We start from the raw sequence: 12,391 nt of genomic DNA, 5'->3' as shown, positions 1-12,391 counted from the left end.
CGATGTCCATCTGGAGCGAGGCAGGAAATCGTGTGACATTGTTACAGTCGGAGTCAGCAGATGAGGAAGCCGGGTGGTTAAACATCGGACTTCAACACGGGAGAGTTTCCTGTTTCCAGCCATCAATGTTTTTTCAAAGTATGACCCTAATTGTTTCATAATCCTAACCACATGTTTCTTATTGTAACCGTGGTGATAAAGGTCTCACAGCCTCAATGATGAAAGTTGTTTTACCTAAACCTTGATGTTTTTCTAATCTTAACAGAGTGTCATCTTTCTATAAATAGTGTCATTCCACTGATGGAGTCATTAGGTCAGATTATTTTACACATATCTTGTGGTTTCATTTGCAGGATTCGTTGACTTTGACATGGGAGAGGTCTGCTGTTCGCTTCCCTTTTTCCTACCTACAGTAAATGCAGGGTTTATTTAACCATGACAATGATCACTTCCTAACTATGAACACTTTGTTTTTGTTGCTAAAAATAACAAGTCAGGACAAAAAACTGTTTTGTTATTGCAATTTTAACACAGTTTAGGAAGAATCTTAACAAACCCCTATGTATATGAAGGATTTACAAACTCAAATCAATTAAATTCTATCTGACCCCCAAACTGTGACTTACCAGCTGAGAACAGACTTTCATCATCTGTTAGTTTTTAAATATATTCTCAAAATATATAAAAAAGCTTTAATCTCTTTGTGAATTATAATTTATGTTATTTAATTGAATTGAATGATATTGTATTTTTATTGTTGTTTTAGACTTTTACGCTTTATAACTTCACTATGAAAATGATAATAATAATGTATTTTTATAATATAATGTAAATACTGTTGTCCTGATGGGGTGGCAGATCAGAGGATTGTTTCATAAGACATAGCCCTGTATATGTTCAAATAAGTGAACCAAATTGTGAATGCAGACATGTTGAGAGTTTATGAGGAGTCGGAACACATCTGATTTTAATTATGACAACCATGTTAAAGCAAACAGTACAAATATTTAACCTACAGTGTAAATAAGGGCAAAAATTACCATTTCCTTACTAAGATGATTGCCATGCTAACCTTACACTGTACTGAATAAGTACCGACTGTAAATAATGAGTTTTTAAGCAGTTAGATTGAATACTTTGCTTGTTACAGTACCTTGGTGTGAGGGTGATTGACAAGAGAAAAATGCCTTAATGGCTTATGTTGAGCCTAATGTAGCAGCGTTTCCAACTTTACACATGCCAGTGCACAGCGAGGGAGGCTGGCTGCACAAATGCGAGATATACAAACACACACTTTCACTCCATTCACAGACATACATTTACACTCTTGCTCACACACACACACACACACACAGTCGCACACACACACTCACTCACTCACTCACAGACCAGCGGTTCTCATTAGTGTAGTCAGTGTGCTCTAGGCAGGCAGGGCCCCTGCAGCAGTCCTCAGGAGTCAGAGGAGCCATTTGTCAGTGGAAAACAATTAGCGAGGAATGATCCGTTCCATTGGTTTTAATGAGTACAGCCAGGTCACTCCACTCGCAGCGGCAACACGCAAAGGTCGTCAGAGGCTGAGAGCGACGCGCGGCCAAGCAGCATTCATACCAAGTCGCAGGAACACACCCACGCGCATGGGCCGCACACACACCTCTGTTCATTTTCACCCCTCTATGCTGCTTTCCAATGTGAAATATGCACACACTCACACACAGGTGCAATCACACAGAGACAAATGGACACACTCCGCCACATCACCCCACTCCCATCCATTTCACATCCCTTTCACGCAGCCCCGCTCCTTCCACATCACCGCAGACATTGAAAAGTCATCATGCTAAGTGGGGACTTGTATTATATTAGCAGATTATTGTGCATATATGTGACCTTGTACAGTACCTGTGCCATAATAATATATGTACTGCACACACCATGTTACATGGATGATTAGCGGCGACATGGTAGCTATAGTAACATGGTACATATACCTTTATTTTGCAATTCAAAGGAGAATAATAGCATATGGAAACGGCGCGTCGTAATGGAATGAATGTTGTTGCCGATGATTCTGGATTCACTTCATTCAGATCTACGATTAAAGGTTAGTTCTCATGTTTGAATGCGCTGTTTACATAAAAGGTTAATATTACTACAGGCATCTTGAGGTAAACAAAACTAGTAGTTTTAATCAGTCCGATTGAAACTCTTAATTGTGACAGAAAGAAACGAACCCAACACAAAGATAATTAGGTACTTAGTAAATATTGAATCTGTTTTTCTTCAGGTCAAGTGTGATTGACCAAACTACACAAGACTGGGTCAATATTTAGGTTAATTGTATTTGACCAGAGGCACATTAACCAAAACAGACATGGACTGAATGTTACAGGCAAATAACAGAACTGATGTCGCCCAGTTTCAGACAGTACAACATAGTACATCTGTTCTTTGTTGTAGTATTATTTGTAAAGGATGGGATGAGAACTGTTATCCTTCAATATTCTGGTTCCAGGAACAATCAACTCAGTGGTGTGTCTGTTTGGACAGACGAGGAGGGACTTTTCTATTCATTATTTTAATAGGGATTTGTTTTGAGGAGAAAATATATTAAATCTACCTACTTATTCCACAAATGTCCGTCTGTCTGTCTGTGAAACGCATATCTCGCAAACTGTTCACCCATCAGCCCATTACAAACAGGCACTGGTTATTTTTAATAAGATTAGTTTGGAATGGAACATACAGGATAATTTCGACCGATATGCATCCGTCCTCCACGAAATGAGCCAACAAACAAAAACAGCCTGAAAACCAATTTAAATGTCGTTAAATCTACTACTAAAAAGATTTAAACAAACTACAAATCAAATCTGTTCACTACGGGACCATGAAATGAGGCAAACTTCACGTACACAGTCCAAACTTGAAAAGATGAGCCCCCCATGTGGTCGCCCTGTAGGTCTCTTTGTTCAGGAAGTGAGCCAGGTGAGCCAGCTTCCTGTATAACTTCTGGAGGTGGAGCCACAGGAGGAAGTAGGAGGCCAGGTGAGGAAAGGAGGGGAGGTAGGAGATTTTCCACATTTTGAGTTTTTCTTTAAATTTATCATTCCGTTTTTTTTTAAATTGTTTTAAATGTTAAATTAGCTTTTAAAATCTATACTCTGGTATTTAATTGACCGCATTTGTATTTTTTTTCTCTTATTCTTGGCTCATCAGTCAATTTAAACGGCACTAACCTGTACTACCTGCAACGCAAATAGAGATAGATATATAAAAAGATAGGGAGATAAAAAGATTGATTGATTGATATGTTATATATGTTAATATATGTTCTGTTACTCCATGTTTCTTTAACTACAACCAAACTGGCTGACGCTAAGACATTTAAACTGGCAAAAATATTTACCAATTTTAAAAAATCATTTTACTGTTTGGGATTTAAAAAGCCATACATTGAGAGATACACCAATGAAACACTTTTTAGATTTTAAGATTTCAACACTATATTGAGTGTTTTATGTCGAAATAAAACAACAAATTGCCTGCACATGCACACAGAATAAATAAAAAAGCAGAGCTTGGAGATAAAACATGGAGATGAACAGTATAACAAGCCTCTGGGTCCACGTCTTTGTAGAAATAGATGTAGACCTGTGTTTTGTTTAATGCCAGCATGTATTAATTTTACATGAGGTGCATTATTTAGCATTTAGCTTCCATACTAAATCCAGAACTGCTCTTAGTCAGTGACCTTCAACTCTGTCCACACAAAACATGAAAGGACTGTTCTCTCTCAGATTTTCTTTTTTTCACCCACTCAATACAAACCACTCAAGCCTCCATTTAAATGTCCCCCTCCTGCCCCTCTTACATCAACACACAGATCCACGTGTGTGTGTGTGTGTGTGTGTGTGTGTGTGTGTGTGTGTGTGTGTGTTCTCTCCAAAACGTCACAAAGGTGCATATTGATTAATATATTATCTTAACTGTCTCCATCTCCTCTGTGGTTTAAACATTAAGTGTTGAAGAGTTCTGGACTCTCTCCGCTTCGTGTGTAACAGCTTCGGGGTTGAAGACGGAGACAGAGCAGCAGAGTAAGAGAAATGGAGACGACCGATGGAAACACACCAGGGTTCATATCGTGTTCACACAGGAAAGGGTTGTCCGACAGTATCACCACTTCACTGCCTTTAATGGGCACATTAAGCCGGCGACGGCCATTTAGCAAAGAGCCCACCTGGTGGAACTGCAGGCCCCCAGTGGAAAATACCTCATAATGGTTGGTGAGCGCTGTGACAAGTAAAATGGGGCGATGGTGGTGGGAGTTGGGGTGTTTAAAAGGGGGGAGTCCCAGCTCAAAGTTGAATTCATTGTTATTTATATAGTGCTGTGAGGCCCAGCTTCATGTTATATGGAATACATGTTAAAATCATTGTAGGCCCACTGATTCTCACTGGCTTTCAGTTTGAGTTTGATATCATGATTTTCATGTGCTTTTGAGCAATATTTTAATTCTCAAAAAAATGCGTTTAACGTTTTAGTGCTTATTGTATTTATTATGCATTGTATTTTTTAATATCTCTATATATATAATTTTATTTTTAGCCTGTTCAACACCTTGGTCAACTGTTGTTTTACATAAATAAACTTAGACTTGCCTTAATTTTATTTTATTACAGTTGTTTTTGAAGGAAACATAATGGTCTCCTCCAGTTTTCAGTCACTATCTATTCACTTCATTAACTGATTCATGTTGGAAGGAGATATGTGCAGTTTGCTTATCAGAGCTTATTGTGATGATTAATGTATTAAACTTAAACTTTGCAACAATTTGTACATTTATTAGTTTTTTTTCTTTTTCCTCCAAAACACACATATATAGATTTTTTTAAAGAATCTGGTTCTTTTTTTTATTCAAGGAGAAAATTAGGGGAATTCGAGGTTTTATTTTTTACAATCTTTCAACATATCCCCTGACACGTGCAGAAGTTCCTCCTGAGGGAAGCATTTTAGACTTGTAAGGTGTTTTCCTAAATTTAGGTTTTACTGTATAGAAAAACGTTAAAAGTTAAATGGTCATTTTAGTCGAATATAATTTCATGCTATTTTGTTTTAATTTAAAAGAGAGGGAGAAAAAGTTAAAACAGCTAACTTCTCTTATTCCAAGAGGTCGTACAAATACATATTAACCAGATCCACAGTCTTATGTGTAAAAAATACATCAATGTCAGTTTATCAGAAATTACAACAGTGCTCTTCACCAAGGTTGTAATCTTTAGTTTTTGTTGATTTTTTATTTCAATAGTTTGTGATGTGATTGAATTGTTTTGTGTTACACTGACAGGTGTTTTTAGTTTTTCAGTTTTCATATGTATATATATATATATATATATATATATATATATAACTGTTGCAGCTTTGAGCACAAGTTTGGACTTGATCTGACGAATTTAATTGAAAAAGACATTTTGTTTGCATTCGAGGGCGTTGGGTTTTAGTGCCACTCTCTCTCTCCCTCCTTCTCCCTTTTGCCCTTTCTCTCCTTTTTTTCCGCTCACATGCTTGCAGAGTGCATCAGCGAATGAAAGGATGTGTCACGGCAATCAGAACAATGTAATTAGAAGTGTGAGAGAGGTGGAAAGTGCTTTACGGTGATAATGTGGCACGGTAATTAAGGGGAAATATCGTGACCCTCGCGCCCACGGCATTTTTAAAAAGAGTCATTTAAGCCCGAGATTACACAGTGATTGTCAAATCAATGGCAGAGAAAGAGCGGGGGGAGGAACGTGGAGAATGAACCTGTCTTGATGGGGAGCATCAGCGTCCAATATGTGTGTGTGCACGTGACAGCATGTGGACTTACAGATGTGTGTGTAGATCTGTGGATCTATGTCCTTGCTCCAAATCGTACAGGATTTCCTGCAGGGCCTCAGAATAGTTGAGTTTACAAACATATTCATATATTATACAAAATATGGGTGTTTTTTTTTGCAGGTATCACTCGATCGTCACACACAAATCCCATGTACTGTATAAACGTGTTGAATTATGGCACTTGCAAATATTTTGACACTGTCAAGCTGCCGTTGCAGAACAACCGCAACGAGGCGAGTTCGACAAAGGGGAGAGGGGAAGAGAGTTAGACAAAGGGAACGAGGGAAAACAGAAGGGGAGAGATCTTGGTAATGACACGCACTTCACAGTCAGATCCAACCTCCTTCCACCCACGCACCCCAGTGAGATAATTCCTCTCTAAATTGCAATCAAAGCTCAGAAAAACACTTGAGGAGCAGGATCCCTTTCAGCCATTAACTTGCCAGGTCCTGGGGTGCTGCTTTTTTAAATATTACATTTCTTTGAATGCATTTTATGCATATTGTTTTTCCCCCCTCCCTCTTCATTATTCTCCCTTTGTCTTCATCTCTCCAGTAGCACTGTTATTGAATTATTAATATTCAAGTTAAGTAACTGCATTGACAAAAGAGTTGATTCACTTAATCACAACTTTTTTTAAATCTAGTACTCACATGACCTGGCTCAACTGTGTTAGACAATCAGGACAATAATCAGGAGATGGTTTTCTTCTGGTTTCTGTCCTGCAATAAGACAAATGATGTATTATAAGAAGACTCAGTGGTATTGAAGGCACGTCCTGAAAGCAGTCACTACATCATTGTGTGCAACAGCAGGAAATCATATCCAATTAAACTGATTAGTTTTTGATAATGACTCATCGTCTATTATATTTTATATTTCAAAGCCCCAATTTAAGCGGTTGGAAAGACTTAACATCATACCGTCGATAAAGCACAGTCTGTCCAGAGAGTTGAGCCGGTGTGTCTGAGATAAAAGTGCTCTGTGCAGGTTGATGTAATCTTTTCACCGATGGTTAGATAAGAACTGAACAACAGTTCGGTGGCCTCAAAATAAACAGCGGTAATCCAGGATAATGTGGCCTTGTGACCTGCCTGCAGAAACCAATGCAGGACCTGAAAGACTCTGAATAGGCGAGAGAAGAAAGCTCCGTCCGTGCTGCAGATCTGGTGTCAAGTGGCTCTATTTGTTGTAATTATGTGGTTGTAAAGGGAAAGTCTAGAAAAGGGCTAATCAATCTGATTTAATTAAGTGCAGTCAGTCATTTGAAATGAGCAGAATAGAATTAATAAGCACACTATAAATTTGCATTTAAACTGATGTAATTATGCCAATTCAGTGGCCCCACAAGCACACTCATTTCATCAAAAGAGACGGGAAGAAACTGTTTCTCGCTTTTTTTCTCGATGTGATTCTGAATATGCGGCGAGAGGAAGTGGTTTAAATAATAAAGATGGAGTCTGATGGGGAGGATAGGTGTTAAAACACTCTGTTCCTCTTGAATCAGGATGCTTTGATGCTTAAGTAATAAGAATTATGCATCTAAACATTGACACGTCTGTCAATACGCCAACGTCGGCCGTGGAATAAATCATGTCCCCGAAGGGCGGAGCTGTTGAATCATTAAATTTGATGAACATCATTATTTTATGAGCAAATCTTAATGATTTCCAAGTTAACCGATCACATCAAGATACATATTGTACACAATATAAATGTTTATTATCTTTAAAGTTTTAACATTCCTAACATTTTTATTTTGCAATGTTATTTAAACTCTCTTCACTCTGCACCAATAGCAATGCTGTTATATATGGTTAAAGATACAATATGTAACAATTCCTCATTAGAAGGTTTAAACCTGACTGGACTTATGTTGTATATTTTTGTTGACTTGTGCGTTTACATTATTCAAAATGTTTCCAACATCGTTCAAACCCAGAGAAATACCCAGTTATATTCAAGGTTACAGGACGTTTCATTTTGTTTGCCTTTTAATTGGATCATAACCACTTTCCCCGTAGCTTTGTCTGTTTCTGCTACAACTTCTGGGGCAAACGACGTATGACCAAGTAATTGAATCAGGTAGATTTCTATCAGCAGCGGTGGTGAAGACAGCAACTCCCATGATCCCGCACCGCTTCACAGTGTCATCAAAATAAGTCTTTTGTTATTGTTTTGATTGAGAGACACATTGTACATTTAAATCGAGACTCAACCGAAACACCCCAATCTTCCCTATGTAATGTTGATTATAAAGATAACAGATTTATGGATAAAAATGCTACTTCATACAATGCAAACTGGTTTAATAAAGTGGAAGAATACATACAAAATTTTTGTCTGGGAGATGTCCTGCAACTCCACCAAGCATTAGTAAGTGGAGGAGACACTGGATCATTTCAGGTCTGTGAAGCTCAGACGGTGTTGAGGAGTTTGGGAAACGGAGGGAGGAGGAACAGTGACTGACTCGCTGGATGGAGAACTGGTCTACTGACTGACTGACTGACTGACTGACTGACTGACTGACTGACTGACTGACTGACTGACAAGGTGACTGACAAGGTGACTGTTTATGTGTTGGGTCTTGCATGGCTGATTCTCTGAGATGCACGGAAGCGTTTCCTCTGGAGAGAGAGAGAGAGAGAGAGAGAGAGAGAGAGAGAGAGAGAGAGAGAGAGAGAGAGAGAGAGAGAGAGGGAGAGATGTCTGCAGCTGAAGAAAACTTCCTCGACTTTCCGTTTGACCTGTTTCTTAGTGGAATATTCCCTTTGCAGAAAATACCTGGAAACTCTCAGTAACAGAAGATAAACAGACTCTTTGGAGGATTCCAGAAGAATAATATTCCAAAAGTCTCCACATTCCAGCCCAGTTGTTTAAACAGTCGTGCAATCGAAATTGAGTTGTGTCAGTGTAATTTCTCACGTTGCAACTTCGCCTTGATTTTACTCCACAATACTCTGTTCTATTTACATTTCAAATCTTGCCTGAGCAGCTCATACCTCTCCCTCTAAAAACCACGTGGGCATGACGCAGGCCCGAGTCTAAACAGATACCATCGCGAACAATATCGCAACATCTGTCTTTTAACTGGGAACAGCTGAAAAGGGTGGATTTTACCAACAGAAAACTGTGTGTGTCAGTACATATGTGTGTGTGTGTGCATGTGTGAGAGATAGAGTTTTGTTATTGAAAGAGAGAGGAGTGACTGTCGTTGAAAAGATGCCTACGAGGATTTACTGTATCTTACACATCTCTGCTCCCCCCCCGCCCTCCTCTTTGATATCGGAACGCTGCCTCACACTCCCCAAGATTTCCCAGGCGTCGTCGAGTCATTTCCAAGCGGCTTCCTCCATCTTTGCCGCTAATCAACAAAGTTAATTTGTTTCCCCACGTTTATTTTTTATGAATCCTCAAGCCACCGCACTCGGGTTTTCTGCTGCTCCACAATATATTTCTCCAGCTAACTGGCAAAAGCTCTCTTCATTTATCAGATCCACACAGCCGGCTTATTACAAGAGTCCTCTTATCTGTCATATTTCCTTCCAGTAGCGCTGCAGTGGTTACAAATGGGACTTAGTCTATCTGGCTTGGAGCTGATGAGGAGGGAAATGAAATTATTGCGATTAGATCTGACCCATATGCTGGAGTGCTTGGAGTGTGTGACTGTGTGTGTGTGTGTGTGTGTGTGTGTGTGTGTGTGTGGTGTTGGCAGAGGCAGTGCTTCTTTATTGTGTTTGTGAGTCTCACGCTGTGGTGGGTGGCAGTGGCTAGCAGCTCGATTAAGGCATTAGGCAGAGCTTGCACCAGTGAAGGTGGGTGATAATAAGAAGCAGATTTCTCTCAGTCGGAAATATTAGGTAATGTTCTGCATTTCATTTTCTCTCATTAACTACTTTTCCTTTCTCTTTCATACATTTTTTTGCAGTCTTTCTCACCCACACACACACACACACACTCACACACACACACACACACACACACACACACACCCCCTTCTTTTATTCCTCTTTTCCGTGAATAATTGAAGAGTTTAGCCGGGGCCAAGATTTAGCATTATCGTGTCGCGTGCCGTCTGACTGCCAATCAGTTGACTCATCTACTCTCGTGGAGAAAACAAACAGGAGGGCATTGATGCAAGCCAGTAGGCAGCACTCCAGATCCTGCACCACCAGAATGAATAGTGGCGCCGTTATCTGTCGCAATCCAACCACAACGAGAGAAATTATATGTATTGTAAATGAATAAATATGTAGATTCAGCTTCTTTTCCCTAAGACATAAACAATTCAATGGAGATCTGAGTCTTGTGTTTCCAAGCAGCTATGATATAGTAAACTTTATTGATAGCAAAAAATAATGAATGATAAAATAAATGGTTTCACATTCCTCTGCATATCAAACCATCTCTCAAAGTATGATGCATCCAAATGTCAAGATAGCTTAACAATTAGCCAAAATGAATATGGTGCAAATTATTGACAAAGCAAAACAAACCCACTCTGGCACAGTTTTAGTAAGAGACGATAAAGAGTTGTTATGACCCTGATTCAGATCGAAAGATTTGTTATTGATTGCTGGTAACTGCTGCACATGCAACAACAATACGAAGGATAATTGTAAACCATGAACAAAAAACAGAAAACAGAAACAAGGATAAAAACTTGAAACTTTGTTAAAGGTCACGAAGCACAACAACACTTTGTTTATAAGGATCAACGGCTGCAAATTATTTCCTAGCATTTAGCCCTCGTGGTAAAAATGAAAGGACACAGTCTGAGTCACATTTGCATGAACTGGTCATTGTCAGGGTGAGACACAGATCAGAACTACAGGCCAACAGGGAAACAAAGGCAGGCTGCAGGTTCTGGATGCAGGTAATTGCTTTAGCTCTGGCACCAGCAAATATCACATTGTATGACAACAGTGAGGCCGGCTGTACGTCGGTATAAGTGCTCCTGCATTGTGTCGCTGCTGCTGGCGCTACTTTGTTGATCCCTGCTGCTGCTACCACTGCATGAGCCGTGTCAATTGATTTCTCCCTCCGTGACCCTGACTCCTTCTCTTCCAGTTTGTCATTACCACGCTCCCTGCCATGTGCATATTGTGTAGCTTATATCTACACATGTGTGTGATGGATTCTTTACTTTACATTCTCACATTTATTTGAATGCGTCCTCTGGAGAGTCTTTGACCAATGGCGGTATACAAAAGTGGCCACGTGCCCTTTGAAGCGACGCAAGCACATGGTGTTTAAACCTAACCGCCTCATCCAGCAACACGTCTCTGCACTTCCAACCCCCCGAACATCTTCTCCCACATTCTCCCACAGCTTCACATGGAGACCCCCCCTCATCTCTCTGCCTCCCTTCAGAAAAGATCAAGGTGCCGCAGCACCAGTGGAGCTGTCACAGCGAGGTGCCCTCTCCATACTTAACGTGGCATGATCAATAATCATTGGCTGGGAGGACACAAGGACGAATAATGAGCAACAGGCCCAGGAGAGAAGCGCACACCACACACACACACACACACACACACACACACACACACACACACACACACACACACACACACACACACACACACACACACACACACACACACACACACACGTTCCTGCAAGAGTATCCGTTTTTTCACCTTGATGTTGATGTGTTGTTCTCTACTGAATATTTCAAAGCTGCTTTATAGCTCGACCCTTTCACCCCTGCATACACATTGATATGTCTGTGCTCATCTGACTCCCCAATAACCCCCCCCCGACACACACACACACACACACACACACACACACACGCTAAGAAACAGAGAGAGAGAGCAATTTCTTTGGCTTACGCAATGTACTGCACATTGAATACACACTGAAAATAAGTATTGAGTCATCAGCACAGTTTTGCTGCATAAAATAACCGACAATGAGGCAACATACTGTTACATGTGAAGCAGAAAACAGACTCAAAATGTATCTGGAATCTCAAGTATTTTATGGATATAAAAATATAAATCTTCAAAAGGCGCTGCAGGACAATGTAACGTGCAAACTTAAAAATGGTTCCACTCAACACTGAGTGCGTTAATGGAATAGTCAACTCAAACCTATTCATCAACAATTGTGATAGTTTGATTATTCAAAGCATTTATTTTGGAGAACTACAGATTTTTTCCATTGTGTCAATTTGTTGCTTTTTTATGTTTTGTTTCGTTGTGAACCCAACATTTATTTTTTTTCTCTGACAAAAGTCATTTGAAGACGTCACCTTGGGGTCTTAGAGCTTGTGAAGGACATTTGGCACAATTCCCAAAGATTTTTCAATGAATAAAATGAATATTCAAAACTTAATTATTGCAGCCTTAATTCTATTCTATTCGACAGCATTTTATTCAATTCTTATTTTCTCCTTAAGAAGCAAACCTGAAACACCAGGAGCGGTTTATATTCAAAGTCATTGTTAGATTTTAAATATCAATGTCATTCAATGCCCTTCCTGTTCGTGTCATTAGTCCTTGGAAAAGAC

This window comes from Hippoglossus stenolepis, chromosome 17 (genome assembly GCF_022539355.2).
Source record: "Hippoglossus stenolepis isolate QCI-W04-F060 chromosome 17, HSTE1.2, whole genome shotgun sequence".
Taxonomy (NCBI): domain Eukaryota; kingdom Metazoa; phylum Chordata; class Actinopteri; order Pleuronectiformes; family Pleuronectidae; genus Hippoglossus; species Hippoglossus stenolepis.
Note: the sequence above shows the minus strand (reverse complement) of the source record.